This window comes from Peromyscus eremicus, unplaced genomic scaffold (genome assembly GCF_949786415.1).
Source record: "Peromyscus eremicus unplaced genomic scaffold, PerEre_H2_v1 PerEre#2#unplaced_91, whole genome shotgun sequence".
Lineage (NCBI taxonomy): Eukaryota > Metazoa > Chordata > Mammalia > Rodentia > Cricetidae > Peromyscus > Peromyscus eremicus.
The window spans coordinates 717,341-732,773 of record NW_026734331.1 but is presented as its reverse complement, the minus strand read 5'-3'; the positions used below and the strand labels follow the sequence as shown (position 1 = coordinate 732,773).

The window sequence follows — 15,433 nt, the reverse complement described above, 5'->3', positions numbered from 1 at the left end:
CATTCATCAGTGAGTTCATTGGTCAGTAATTAGGTAGTTACTATTTTAGTCATTTTATTTATTTATTTTTATTATTTTTTATTTATTTATTTTACATACCAACCACAGTTTCCCCTCCTTCCTCTCCTCCTGTTCAGAACCCCCAGCCTCCCATCTACCCCCCTCCCCATCCACCCCACCTCTATCTCCATTCAGAAAGGGGCAGGCCTCCCTTGGGCAAGAATAAACATGGCACTTCAAGTTGAGGAAGGACCGGGCTCCTCTCAAAGCATCAAGGCTGGATGAAGTAATCCCAGCATGGGGAACAGTTTCCCAAAAGCCAGCTAAGCACCAGGGACATGTCATGATCTCACTGCTAGGAGCCTCCTCACAAACAGACCAAGCTACACAACTGTCACACACATGCAGAGGACCTAGGTTGGTCCCATGCAGGCTCCCTAACTGTTGGTCCAGAGTCCATGAGCCCCCACAAGCTCTGGTCAGCTGTCTCTGTGGGTTCCCCCCTCATGAACTTAACCTCCCTGCCTCATACAATCCCTCCTCCCTTTCTTCAGCAGGACTCCAGGAGCTCAGCCCAGTACTTGGCTGTGGATCTCTTCATCTGCTTCCATCAATTACTGGATAAAAGCTCTCTCATGACAATTAGGGTAGTTAGTCATTTTATTATATAAAAATCCTTGGTGGATTGTTGAATGCATTTTCAAGTGATTATGATATTTGTAAAAATTGATTCTGATAATATTTGTAAAAATTTACTAGAGATTATTTTTAAAGATTTGTTTTTATTATTTAATATGTACATATGTATGTCTCTGTGAGTTTATGTACATCATACACATGCAGGAGCCTGCTGAGACAGGAGTGTTGATACCCTGAAACTGAGTTATGGGCAGTTGTGAGATGCCTAACGTGGATGCTGGGAACCAAACTCAGGTCCTCTGAAAGGGCAGCAAATGCTCTTAACTGTTGGGCCATCATTGCAGCCTGAGATTATTATTATTTTATCTTGTGAAAGAGTGAAAATGATTGGTATTCAAAAAGTTGCTATGGCTGATCATAAAACCATTTCTTCCCAACAATCACCAGGGATAATTTAAATCCAGACACTGAGGGTGGCCTGCTTTGTGTCGTGTGCTTATTTATTGGTCTCTGCAACATAAACACCACGAGGCCGGACCTTTCAGTACAGGGACGGTGTTAGCCCAGTGTACCAGTTCTGCAAGTCCCACTAGGACAAACATGGTGATGAGTGGCTGCTGACCACCCTCCAGGTGGTGTGACAAACACCACATACATGCAGGGACAGTACAGACCCAAGTTCTGCTGTCATGCTGAAGTTACAATGTGGGAGTCCTTGGAATCATTATGTAAACAAAACATCATCTGTCATAAGGCTACAGTTGGGTTTGACTTTTTGTTTTGTTACTACTTTCTGAATCTTTAACCTCAAACAAAGAAGGTAGACTGGTCAGATTCCTAACTTGCTGGCCAGGCCACAGGGGCCGTAACTGACCTCTTTTATTCGCTAATGGCATGTGTGCACATAAGACATCTGTAAAGTCAGGTAGAATCTTGATGCCCCTCTCTTCGCCTCCCACATGCTACGTACCCTGGGGAGTTTGAAAGTCTGTTTTTCATTCATACCAAGGAAGAAGAGCAGGATGACAGGAGAGTGAACATCAGAAAGAAGAGACTAAATGAGCTTGTCTGCTGGGATGAACCAAACCCAGCAAAAGGAGGAGGAACAAGAAACTAGTTTCAGGCAGAGAATCAGTCTGTCTCCTCCATCCATCTTCAGTTTGTAATGATGTCACCTTGTCTAGGCTGCCTGTGGTGTCCAGAACCCTCTCCCTAGAATATTTCTGCTTAAGAAGAGCAAGAGAGCTTATTTTCTGGATGGCATCAGGCTGTGTTCCTACACGGACAGGCTGGTGTAATGCCAGCCCTCATCTCCTACCCCTGATGACCCTGAGATTTCCAACTCATACTGATGAGAGGGCTAAGAGGGATCCTCTGGGAAATACAGCCCTGAGAGCTGGGCTCATCTTTCAGTGCCTGACCTAGCTTTCCCTCACCCCACCACCACCACCTCTGCTGGCTGCTCTTCTCTGTGAGAAATGGTACTTCCTTCCTCCCTTCTACGGGTTTCTTAGTTCTTTACTCCCCAAAGCCTTAGCCCTGACCTTATGCTCCTTCCTAGGACTGAGTTAAGGAAGGAGTAGGGCCCCTCTAATACCTTGTCCCTGTGAGACAGTTTAGTTAATCTTTTTGTCACATCACAAAGAACGTAGAAATAGAGGTGCCTCCCTAAGAGCTGAGAGCGGAGTATGCTAGTGAAAATGCTACAGGTGCCTTGGAAACACACAATGTCTGGTGGGGCTGGCTGGTCAGTTTTGCAATTTTAGTTTAGACATGAAAAAGAGACCTATGGCCAGCTGGGCAGTGGTGGCACAGGCCTTTAATCCCAGCACTCGGGAGGCTGAGGCAGGTGAATCTGTGAGTTCTAGGCCAGCTTGGTTTACAGAGTAAGTTCCAAGAAAGCCAAGGCTACACAGTGAACCCCTGTCTCAAAAACTAGAGAGGGGGAGAGAGAGACTGACTGACTGACTGACTGACTGACTGACTGAAGGTAAAGTGTCAGTTCCAGGTTAAAAAAATAAAAACCAACCTGAGGCAATGCCTGGGAAAGCAAGTGTTGGCTACAGGAATTATTCTCCTATCCTTAGGAGCCCTGATCCTCTACTGAGATGGCCACTCCTTGACTCTCAGCATCCTCAGTTCTATCAGTATTAAAAAGTATGTACTCTGACCTAGAAGACTGAAAAGACAAAGGTGTATAGTGTGTTCACATTGCACAATTACAGGAAATGACCTGTGGATGGAGCAAGATTTCTGTTGCAGCCTTTTAGAAGAAATGACCTGCTGGGAGTTTCCCCAAGCACCATGCCAGTCTCTCTCTGCCCCTGATCCCAGCAGGGAGGCTCAGCATAAACACCAGCCTCCTCTCACTGACAGCCACAACCACCCATCTCTGCCCACCAGACATCAGGTGAGGGACAAACCTATGCACAGATATGGTATTCCTTTACTGAGAATTTGTATTTGGCATTGTCCCTTTAGGGGGCTTAGATAAGAGGTTTTGGTAAATGGAATTGACTTACTAAGGTGTAAATTGTATAACAATGAAAGGGCCCTTTGCTAAGCTACAGTGGTTCAGTCCAGAGAGATGAATCCACCTTGCAGTTGGAAAAGGCTAAGATTCATCTTTGAGGTGCCTCTGTGTCTACATTCCATGGACCCTCATTAACACCACCTGTTATACAACACCCGAGCATTCAGAAGAGCTGGACTCACTGTCCTGCTTGTCAGGATGGACCAGGGACTCTGGCAAGACTTCCTGAAATGCACTGCCTACAGCAGGGGGCAGAGCAGAGATCACAACCTAGTTGTGCTTGAGGACTGTCCTGTCTGTCAGTCTGCCGGACACTTTCTAAATTCATTGGGACCAACATAAGGTACCAATGGCATCACCTAGAGAGTTGTAATACCAACCAGGTCTGGACCAGTCATCCCCCTGCACCTAGAGACTCAAGATTGGTCTTGGGTGTGGCCTGGCGTGGTGACTCTCAGTGTCTCCTCAGAGGATCAGAACCTGCAGCCACAGCTGAGATCATTGCTTCAAAGCTCCTTCAAGACAGCACAGAACCTGTGCAGTCTAGTCCAAGGGCAGAGATGACAGTGTCACTGTGGTGCAAATGCTCTCTGTCAGGACAGAAATCTTAGGGATCAGAGTCGATGCTCCCTGTGTGCAGCCCCCCTCTGCCTTCTGTGTACTAAGTCACCTCAGGATGGGACTTCCTAGCTGAGGGTAGCTGCCTCCAGAAACACTGGCCCTTGCTTGGAGGTGGTGTGCTCGGCAGGGCATTTTCAATGGCTGTAGAGACACTAGGTTGCACTACTAAGGAAATGTGCTTTGAGGTCCAGTGGCAGAAGCTGACGACTCTGTAGCAAACACTTCCACGATACTGAAGCTGACACAACCTGCTATGTAATGACACTGTGCTGCCTCATTGGCTGCTTCCCACCCAGGTGAGGGGCAGCTCACAGCAGCACTGTGGAAGAAAGGTGAACACGGGGCAGCTGGGTCCCCTAATGGCCCTCCTGAGTTACTAAGAGAGGACAGTGAGGATCAGGAGATGATCTTCCATTCACACTCTCAGCTGCTCTGACCACAGGCTCAAGCCATGAGTTCTTTTCATCCCTGTCTTCCTCTCTAAGGCATGGGCAGAGCTTTAAGGTTCATGTTCCTGCTGTCTTTCCCATTTAGGGGCTGGGGATATGTGGTGAGCCTACTCTGACATGAAGGAGGCCAACTGTAAAAACTCAGACAAATACTTCCATGCTAGAGGGAACTATGATGCAGCCCAAAGGGGACCAGGAGGAGCCTGGGCTGCTGAAATCATCAAGTAAACATAGATTGATTGGAAGACTGGACCTGGGTAGCAGGGCTTGACACTTCTGGGGGAAGTAGTAGAAGATTAGCTCTGGAGAGTGTCATGCAAATGTGGGGCCCCTCCTACTCTTGCTTATCCCGGTACTGGCTCCATCTACGCCCAGTGTAGACCCTGGGTTTGGGCAGTCAGCACACAGCCATGCTATGTGAGCCTGCTCCCAAATGTAGACAGGGAATGACTCTCATCATCACCAGTGTTTCTGGTGTTCAACTAGTGTGGGGTGACCAGTCTGGGCTGACCTCCTGCCTGGCCTTCCTGGGTTCCTCCTAAAGCCATTCCATGCAAATGAGAGAACTGGGGGTGTCTGCTGTGGCCATGAAGCTTGGTGATAGATCTCCTCCATCTCTGCTTCTCCTAGTGATCCAAGAGAAGGCTTTCAGATTTTCATAGGCCGTGGACACGAGGACTCTATGGCTGACCAGGAAGCAAACAGATGGGGCCGCAGTGGCAATGACCCCGATCACTACAGACCTAAAGGACTGCCTGACAAATACTGAGCATCCTCCTTACTGCCTCAGGAGGCTGTGATGTGGGCCCTGAGGACAGGGTCTGGGGTTCTTCATTCCCATGAACACTGGAGTTGCTTGGGAACACACAATAGTTATCTCACATGAATATGGACCAAGAGTTTCAAAACTGTGCTATTCTTGGAGTAGTAACTACTGCTTGAAAAGAGGGTAATGAACACTAACATGGAAGTGGAGCTGAGCCTGAGTATCTGTCATTGAAGGACATTTCTGGGTTCACACAGGGCAGACACCACTCTCACAGACTCTGGCATGATCCCTTCTCTGGGCTCCTGTGCCATGGGTATGTTGTTATTTGCAGGCCTTTCCATGTCCAGGCCCTTACTCCCTGTCAACTACGTCCAGTCACCTGTTCTCATACCACAGCCTTGTGCTCCCTGTCTCTGGGGACCAGGTGCACAACCATAGGAGGACTTGCCCCGCAGCTATCACCTGATCTTGCTCACTCCTCAGCAGCACCGAGACAAATCCAGTATTGCACAACTTCTCCATCCTAAGAAATATTCCCAAGTAGTTTCCTCTCACCTTAGGTCACTATTTCTGTGAGAAAATACTATGGCCAAAGCAACTTAGAGAAGGAACAGTTTGTTTGGCTTTCACTTCCACATCACTGAAGCAAGTCAGGGCAGGAACTCAAACAGAGCCAGAACCTTGTGTCAGGAGCTGATGCAGAGGTCATGGAGAGGTGCTGCTTACTGGTTTGTACCTCGTGGCTTGTTCAGCTGGCTTCCTCATAGAACTCAGGACCACCATCCCAGGGATGGCACCACCCACAATGGCTGGGCCCTCCCCCATCAATCACTAAGAAAATGCCTACAGCCAGATCTTATAGACACATTTTTAATTGAGGCTCCCTCTTCTCCAATGACCCTCTTGTGTCCAGTTGACACAAAACCAGCCAGCAGACCTCTGCTTGACTTACATTGAGTCCATAGAAATATCACAGGGAAAACTGTCTCTGGGGATACAGACACAGCATCAACACCAAGATGCAGCCTGTTTGTGTGGCCTTTGACATCCCTGTTCTGGGGAAAAAGCCACTGTCCTTCTAAGCCTATTCTGGCTGTACAACCTACACACTCCTCAGGAGTCTGGGCACTTTCCTCCTTAGATGGGAATTCTGAATGCTTTTCTCGTATTGCACCTCTAAGAAATCGATGACCTGGCCTTTCCAAACTAGTGAACAGACTTCTCTGTCCACATGTTCTACTTGTCACATGCTAAGAAGTGGTGGTTGTTGAGACAGGGTCTCACACTGTTACTCAAGCTAGTCTTGAACACAAGAGATCCTCCTGCCTCAGGCTCCCAAGTTCTGGGATTACAAGCATGTGCCACCACACCAGACTGTTTAAAAATGTTTTATATGAGTATGGTGTGTGGGAGAGTACTGTGCTGGCTGGTTTGATGTCAATTTGACACAAGCTAGAGTCATCAGAGAGGAGGAAATCTCAATGGAGAAAATGTCTCCAAAAGATCCTGCTGGAGGCTGTGTAACTTGGTCTTCATGTGAAACTCCTAACAGTGACAGCAGGGTCTGTCTCTGACTGTGTTGCCTGCTTTGGAATCCAGCCATAATAGAAGAGGAGGTGCCTAATCTCGCTGCAACTTGACATACCATAGCTGGCTGATATCCATGGGAGGCCCACCTGTATCTGAAGAGAAACAGTGGAGGAGTGGATGGTGGGAGAGGAGGGTATAGGAACTTGGAAGAGGGGAGAGAGGGCAAATTTGATTGGGTTGTAAAGAAAATTTATACATACACATACAAACACACACAAATTAAAAATATCTGGCTGTAGGGCATTTTCTTAATTAGTGGTTGATGGGGGAGGGCACAGCCCATTGTGGATGGTGCCATCCCTCACCTGGTGGTGCTGAGCAAGCCATGATGAGCAAGCTAGTAAACAGCATCCCTCCATGGCCTCTGCATCATCTCCTGCATCCAGGTCCCCGTCTTGTTTGAGTTCCTGTACTGACTTCCTTCAGTGATGGACTATGATTATAAGTGTAAGTCAAATAAACCCTTTCCTCCCCAACTTGCTTTTGGTCATGATGTTTCATCACAGCAATAGTGACCCTATGACATGTGTATGTTCATGCTTGCAAGTGTGTGGAGGTACAGAAGACTCTTGGTTGATGTTGGCTGTTGTCCTACTTTGTTTCTCTGTTGCTGTGATAAATACTTTAACCAGTTGTGGGGGAAAGGGTTTACCAGGCTTATTGGTTACAGTCTGTCACCAAAGGAAACCGAGGCGAGAACCTAGAGGCCGTCACTGAAACAGAGACCACAGTGGAGCACTGTTTCCTGGCTCTAGTTTGTGTACAGTTGACAACAACTAACCAGCATGGGTATCTTCCTCGGTCGCTCGTACTTCTGTTTACTGAGGCAGTTCTCTCTGAAGCTGCAGCTTGCCTGCTCCTGCTGGCTCTCTGTCCTTGCTCCCTGGGCACTAGGGTTAGAGGCAGCTACCACACCTGCCTAGCTTTTATGTGGGCCCTGGGAATGCAAACTCTAGTCCTCATGCTTCTCAGACAAGTGCTACCCACTGAACCACCCTCTCCCGCACAGTGCAGACTTTAATGTCTCTCATATTTATAAAGCCTTGGAAGGCTTGCTTTATTCAGCCTCACAGCTCGTCCTTTCTCTGATCTTTTGTTCTCTTTTCTTGCATTTCATGGAAATCTAGAACCCGACTTGGGGCCTCACTCTTCTGTAGGAATCTGACCACAGACCAGCCCCCTCAGTACTACACTCTCCGGGAGTCAAGTCCATGGCCACACTACCCTCAAGGCCAGTGCATTGAGCATGGTCACAGAGCCACCCTGCCACCACTGTCTCCCCAATCTCATTTATTCTGCCCCCAACTCCTTTTGTCCTGACTCCAAGACAGAGCTTATCCCCTCTCCCTCTCTCTCACCTCTGTTTGAACCTCCTCACAGGAACTGGAGATGTTCTGCTGGGAACTACTCTGCTCTATGTCCACATTTCCTTTATTCTTTCAGTGTTTGGTTTTTCTCTAGACAGGGTCTCACTACGTAGTCCTGGCTGTCCTGGAACTCACTATGTAAACCAGGCTGTCCTCAAATTTACGGAGATCTGCCGCCTCTGCCTCTCAAGTGCTGAGATTAAAGGCATTAGTGATAAGTTTCTATGGTCCTGCCTGGCCCCGCAGTTGGGACAAATCTCTCCCACCCACATCCCGCAACTGCTTAGTCCCAAGTAAACACACAGATGTAGCTAAAGAGTTTTCTCTGCCAAGCCCCAGCAGTCCGACAGCCCACTTATAAAATAAACACACAGATGCTTATATTATTTAAACTGTTTGGCCTAATGGCTCAGGCTTCTATCTATCTAGTTCTTACATCTTAAATTAATCCATTTCTATAAATCTATACCTTGCCACGTGGCTCATGGCTCACCAGCATCTTCACATGCTGCTTGTCATGGCGGCAGCTGGCAGAGTCTCCCTCTGCCTTCCTGTTCTCTCAATTCTCCTCTCTGTTAGTCCCACCTATACTTCCTGCCTGGCTACTGGCCAATCAGTGTTTTATTTATTGACCAATCAAAGGAACACATTTGACATACAGACCATCCCACAGCACAGAGAGTCTTATATTATTTACAAACCATATGGCCTATGGCTTCAGTTTATATTAACTAGGTCTTTCAACTTAATTCAACCCATTCCTATTAATCAATATGTTGCCAGGTGGCCGAGTCATTACCGGTCTGCTGGCATCTAGTGCTGTGGGATGGTCTTTCTGTATGCTGTGAATATCTGTTTCTATGATTGGTTAATAAAGAAGCTGCTCTGCCAGCCTACAGAATGGGAAAAGATCTTCACCAATCCCACATCTGACAGAGGACTGATATCCAGAATATATAAGGAACTCAAGAAATTAGACATCAAAATGCCCAACAGTCCAATTAAGAAATGGGCTATAGAACTAAACAGAGAATTCTCAACAGAGGAAACTCAAATGGCTGAAAGACATTTAAGGAATTGCTCAACATCCCTAATCATCAGGGAAATGCAAATCAAAACAACTCTGAGATACCACCTTACGCCTGTCAGAATGGCTAAGATCAAAAACACTGAAGACACCTTATGCTGGAGAGGATGTGGAGCTAGGGGAACTCTCCTCCACTGCTGGTGGGAATGCAAGCTTGTACAACCACTTTGGAAATCAATATGGCGATTTCTTAGAAAATTGGGAATCCATCTCCCCCAAGATCCAGCTATACCACTCTTGGGCATATACCCAAGGAATGCTCAACCACACCACAAGAGCACTTGTACAGCTATGTTCATATCAGCGTTGTTTGTAATAGCCAGAACATGGAAACAACCTAGATGCCCTTCAACTGAAGAATGGATAAACAAAATGTGGTACATATACATAATGGAATACTACTCAGCAGAGAAAAACAATGACATCATGAGGTTTGCAGACAAATGGATGGATCTAGAAAAAATCATCCTGAGTGAGGTATCCCAGACTCAGAAAGACAAACATGGTATGTACTCACTCATAACAGGATACTAGATGTGGAACAAGGATGACTGGACTGCTACTCACATCACCAGGCAGGCTACCTGGAAAACAGGACCCCAAGAAAGACACAGGGATCGCCCAACGACAGAGAAATGGAATGAGAGCTACATGAACAGCCTGGACATGAGTGGGGGTAGTGAAGGGCGAGGGTCGAGGGAAAGAGAGCTTGGGTGAGTGGGAGATCCCAGCTGGATCAACAACAGAGAGGGAGAACAAGGAAGAGGAGACCATGGTAAATGAAGAACACATGAGAATAGGAAGAAACAAAGTGCTAGAGAGGCCCACAGAAATCCACAAAGATACCCCCACAACAGACTGCTGGCAATGGTCGAGAGACAGCCCAAACTGACCTACTCTGGTGATGGGATGGCCAAACACCCTAATTGTCGTGCTAGAAACCTCATCCAACTACTGAGGGATCTGGATGCAGAGATCCATGACTAGGCCCCAGGTGGATCTCTGGGAGTCCAATTAGCGAGAATGAGGAGGGTTTATATGAGCGAGAATTGTTGAGACCAAGGTCGGATAAAGCACAGAGACAAAGAGCCAAACAAACGGAAACACATGAAATATGAACCAATGGCTGAGGGGTCACCAACTGGATCAGGCCCTCTGAGTGGGTGAGACAGTTGATTGGCCTGATCTGTTTGGGAGGCATCCAGGCAGTGGGACCGGGTCCTGTGCTCATTGCATGAGTTGGCTGTTTGAAACCTGGGGCCTATGCAGGGTCCCTTGGCTCGGCATGGGAGGAGGGGACTGGACCTACCTGGACTGAGTCCACCAGGTTGATCTCAGTCTGTGGGGAAGGCTTTGCCCTGGAGGAGATTGGAATGGGGGGCGGGCTGGGGGGAAGGTGAGGGGGGCGGGAGGGGGGAGAACAAGGGAATCTGTGGCTGATATGTAGAACTGAATTGTATTGCAAAATAAAAATTAAAAAAAAATTCTTAAAAAAAAAATTCTTAAAAAAAAAAAAAAGAAGCTGCTCTGGCCTATGGTGAGTCAGGTTTTAGCCAGACAGGAAATCCAAGAGAGAGACAGGAAGAAGAGAGGCAGAGGTGGAGGAGATGCAGCCAGCCACCCAAGGAGGAACAGTGCCCAGCTCTTTTATTCTTTTCAGTTGTCTTTCCTCCGTAAATATATCTTCACCAGTCTCCTACCCTGAAGTACTCAATTCCACTTTGAGCCCCCGTGCCCTCCTGTGATTTGTCTTCTCTGCCAGAAGAGGGCGCTGCCAAGGCAAGTCCGAAATAAGATCCCTGCTTCTGTACACTTGGCTTCTTTCCAGCTGGTGTTTCTGGGACCCCCGATACCCCTCACCCCAGAGAGTTTTAGGACTAACAAAATCCAAGTCTGCTTCCCACAGGTTCAGTGGCAGCCCAGCTAGATTGCCAAGGGATTCAGAAGTACGTATCTTACCTTTCTTTCCATGGCTGGCTCTCCCTGCCCCTCCCTGGCAGTGCCCTGTTGGGGGCAACTTCCCAGGAAGGCTGTTAGAACCCCAGCTGACTGCCTGGTCAGTGAGAAAAAAGCAGCTACTCTCCTGGATTCCTCCTTTCCAAATAAATCTCTTTCTCAAAATCTTCATTCACTGATGCACAGAAGAACCTTGCTGGGACATCCCATAGTGGATTGAGCAAGGGGGATCTGAACAGATCTTTGCTGAGACGTCCCTCAGTGGACAGAGCAAGAGAGAGCTGAAAAGTAACACTTTTCTCCTGAGCCTGAGGGGATTGCTACATTTCTGCAATTTCTTAGGCCAGAGAAGCAGAGCTCTGCTGGGAAGCCCCCTTAAGTGGGTGCTGAGCAAAGCTCAGCTGTAGCAAGCAGCTCTCCAGGAGAGGAGCAGGATTGCTATATCCTGCGAGGAGACCATCCCCATCACACCAGGTACAGTCTGACTTTCCCGAACAGTCAGGATACCCTTCTCTGCTGAAGCAGTTCCAGGCCTGACTTTCCCAAGAAGTCAGAAAAACTTCCCTCCAGGGATGAACTGTGTCTTAGCAGTTCCAGCTGTCACAGCTGTGCTAAACAGGACACCTTCAGGGCAGAGCCGCTGTTCTGAGCAACTCGAGGTGTCTGGGATACCTCGCCCTCCAGGGCTGAACTGTCTCCTTACAGTTCAGCCATCAGAGCTATGCTAAGCATCTCAAGGTGTTGCCTGACTCCCAGGTAGTCAGGACACCTTTCCCAGAGTTGCAAAACTCACGTTTTGGTGCCAAAATCCGAGACCAAACCCAGACTTGTTGCAACCAATTTACTTAATTGTTGGTGCTGAAACCCAGGACCAAACCCACAGAGCTGCAAACAATTTACTTACACACAGTGCTTTTCCTGCTACCTGCAGATCAAGTTGCAGGACTCTCAGCTCCTTCTCCAGCACCATGTCTGCCTGTGCACTGCCATGCTCTCCACCATGACGATAATGGACTGAACCTCTGAAGCTATAAGTTAGCCCTAATTAAATGTTTTTCTTTATAATAGTTGTCAAGTTATTGGGGTCTGTTCACAGCAATAGAAACTCTAATTAAGACAGTGCTGTCATCCCTCTTCTTGGCTCCCAGGCCTTATACCCTTTAGCTACCACCTCATTTTGTCTTTGGGAAGAGGAGCCCCTGGAGTCCTGGCAATGGATACACTGGGCTCTCCACCCCTTATTCCTGACTCAAAGTACAACCCTTGCACTGTGAGGTCTAAGAGACCTTTTTCCTATGGTTCAAACTCAATCTCTAAAACCATAGAACTGAAACACTATTCCATGAGTACCCTCTGGCCTTGCAGGAGAAGGGAGGCTGACTCTGCCTGGAGCTGTTTCCACTGCACACCTCACAGGCGGCTTCCTCTAGCTCACATCTTTCACTGAGGTAAGGCTAAATTGCTGTGACAACAATAACTCCAAATACTGAAGCTTATGGAACCTACAGATGCACCTCACACTTAGCAGTTTAGTTCCCATATCTCGGCCATCATGGGCTTCAGCTCTGCATTTCACATTCCTTCCAAGCTGTTTTACCACAATGCAGTCTTGCACCTCATATTATGATCAGAAGGCCAGAAACATCAGTCACCTTGAGTCTTGTCAGAAGTACAAAACCTCAGGATCTGCACCAGATCTGTTGTGACATTTACGATCACCTCATTTGTGAGTACCATGAAAACCAGAAATGCGGGTGCCCTACTACAGAAACCATTTAGAATTACAAGATTGAGGAAACAGAGCACTAAGTCAAGGGCAGGAGCTCTCCCAAGCAGCAGATTCTGTTACTGTGAGTGCACATGGGGCTTCCTGGGGCATAAGGGCCGATTGAGTCCCAAGGCATTCCAAAAGCATATCCACAAGGTCACACATACCCATGAAATAGGACAGTTTACTTTGAAATGTTCCTCAACGGGAGGGTTGAAAATACTATGACATAGCTGGGCAGTGATAGTATATACCTTTAATCCCAGCACTTGGGAGGCAGAGGCAGGCAGATCTCAGTGACCCATTTACCTGTTCTACATGGAGTGTCAGTTCTTATTCCTGGGCAGGTGGCTCTACACTCAGTTCCTAGGTGCCAGATCCCATGGTAAAGTTCTCTATCATTTAATCCACACAATCAAAACTTAAAAGAGACAAAGTACCTCACCAAGATCATTAGTGGGGAGATACACCCAGGCTGAGCGGCCACCCTCCCAGGACAAGCTCTTGTCTGCTCTGTCACTCTGTAGCGGTCAGTAGTCAGATCCAGACACAAAAATGAAAGCGAGACAACCACAAATCGAGTGTGTCCCGAACTTTTCAGCAAACGACAGATGTGAAAACACTGTCTCACGCTCAGACTGTTCTAATGTCAATGTTTGGCTGAAGAGGATTTTCTTTTCCTTTGCCTTGGAAAATAAATTCACGTGACGTGGGCCAGGAATACTTGTTGGGAAATAACGATTGTGGTAACTTGCCCTAGACAGGGAGACGAGGACATGATGGCAGCCATGCCAGTTCTTGGCATCTGCTTGCCTTGAGACATGCTCTGGGCTATATTTCAGCCACCATGTAGTGACCAAGGCAGAAAGTGAAGGGAGAGCTCTCTCCCATTACCTCAATGCAGTCTCACATTTAGCGTCAGCCAACACACCCCAAACCCAGGTGCTGCCTTGTTTCCCTGACAACCACTTCAGTCTACCAGGGCAGATCATATCCACGTCATGGGCAGGTACGACAGAATGTGTGCTTCTCTGGCTTGGTGTAAATGGGGGGAAAGAAAGAGGTCACTTATTCAGTATGTCTAACACCATTCCACACTGGATTTACCCAAGATGTTCCTGCAAACTGCTCAGAAATCAATCTCATGTCCACGTTCTGCTCAAACAAAACCTTCATCATTTATTACCAATACAACATAAAGTAAAGGCTCACAAATGACAATCTAGTAACATGGCTTAAATAACACCATCATTTGTTATAACTGACATTAGTGCTTGACTTTCTCTTACCATAGCTCTTTAAAAATAATTTTTAAAAGTGTGTGGGGGGGAGTGGCACACACCTTTAATCCCAACACTTAGAAGGCAGAGAAAGGAAGGCAGATCTCTAAGGTCTAGGCCAGCCTGGTCGACTTGTTCTAGCATGTTCCAGGCTAGCTAGAGTTACAAAGTAAGACCCTGTTTCCAAAAAAAGAAAGGGAAAAAAAAGTGCATGACTCTTTTGGGTAATACTCTTTAAACAATGTCATTGTTCTAAGTCTTAACTCGGTAATTTCTAGATGGCCTCAGACAAGTGTAAATAGTACTGAACTCCAGTTCACAATATTATCTGTCCTCATGGAGCAAAGCGTCTACCCCCAAAAGATCTACCACAGTAGAAAACGATTCCCTGATGCACTAAAATCACAAACACCACTGTGTACGCACTGAACACCACATGGCAGTGAGCAGTCCCATGCTCGGGCCACGGAACCATGACCAACTTCTCCCAAGAGATGACTTTGGTTGACAAACTGAGGTCATAGAGCCACAAGAGCCAAGTGCCAAGGTGGAGATGGTGGCAGGAGCAGCTGCAGCAGCATGGCAGGTTCTGTTCCTGGCATGGTTTGGGGTATCCCTTTTCCTTCTGTGGCAAAGTCCTCTGAAGGTTCCGGAGCAGGATTCCACTTGGTCAAAATGATACCATGTCCCGACATATCTTCCACTAGGCCTGCTGTAACCAGAGGAACCGGTCACACTTCTCAAGCATGGCTTGTATCAGCGCTCTGAAATTCCACAGAAGGAACAAGCAAACTCAGTTGTCCTAGTTCATTCTTAATAGCAAAGCAAAAACTCTAAAGACTAAAGAGGACTCAAAACACTGTGATAAAAGACACAGGCTGAAACCAGCAGAGTGGGCTAGGAACATCATCATTCGGGAACTGGAATGTTGCCAGGCATAGATGAGGTCTCAGGTTCAATGCCCAGTGTCGGGAAAAAAGAAAGCGATCAACAAAATGAACAAGCAATCTGGAATGGGAGAAAGTACATGCAAATCCTACCTGGTAAGAGGCATCTAGATATTTAGAATATGGTGGAATTACACAGCTAAACTATCAACCTGACTCTAAAATGGGCAATAGACTTTGCTATTTCTCTAAGGATGATTTCGAAGCTGGTAAGCACACATATTCATTCAGCATCACTACCAGTTGAGAAGCTCTTCTCAAATCTAAAACCTCTGAAACCTGGAATACTTCTGTTCTGAGGTATATTAGCTATGGGATACTCAACCTATATTATTATCATTGTACTTTGATGAGGCATGTGGGATGCTCCAACTCCACAGAAAGTCGAATGATGGTTGTCAGGGGTATGGGAATGAAGGCCTGTTTA

The 15,433-nt window shown here is 47.1% G+C and overlaps 1 pseudogene; it reads left to right on the top strand.

Moving 5' to 3' along the window:
• The first annotated feature begins 4,338 nt into the window (after positions 1 to 4,338).
• On the top strand, positions 4,339 to 5,125 carry LOC131901498 (serum amyloid A-5 protein-like; annotated as a pseudogene).
• The last annotated feature ends 10,308 nt before the right edge of the window (positions 5,126 to 15,433 follow it).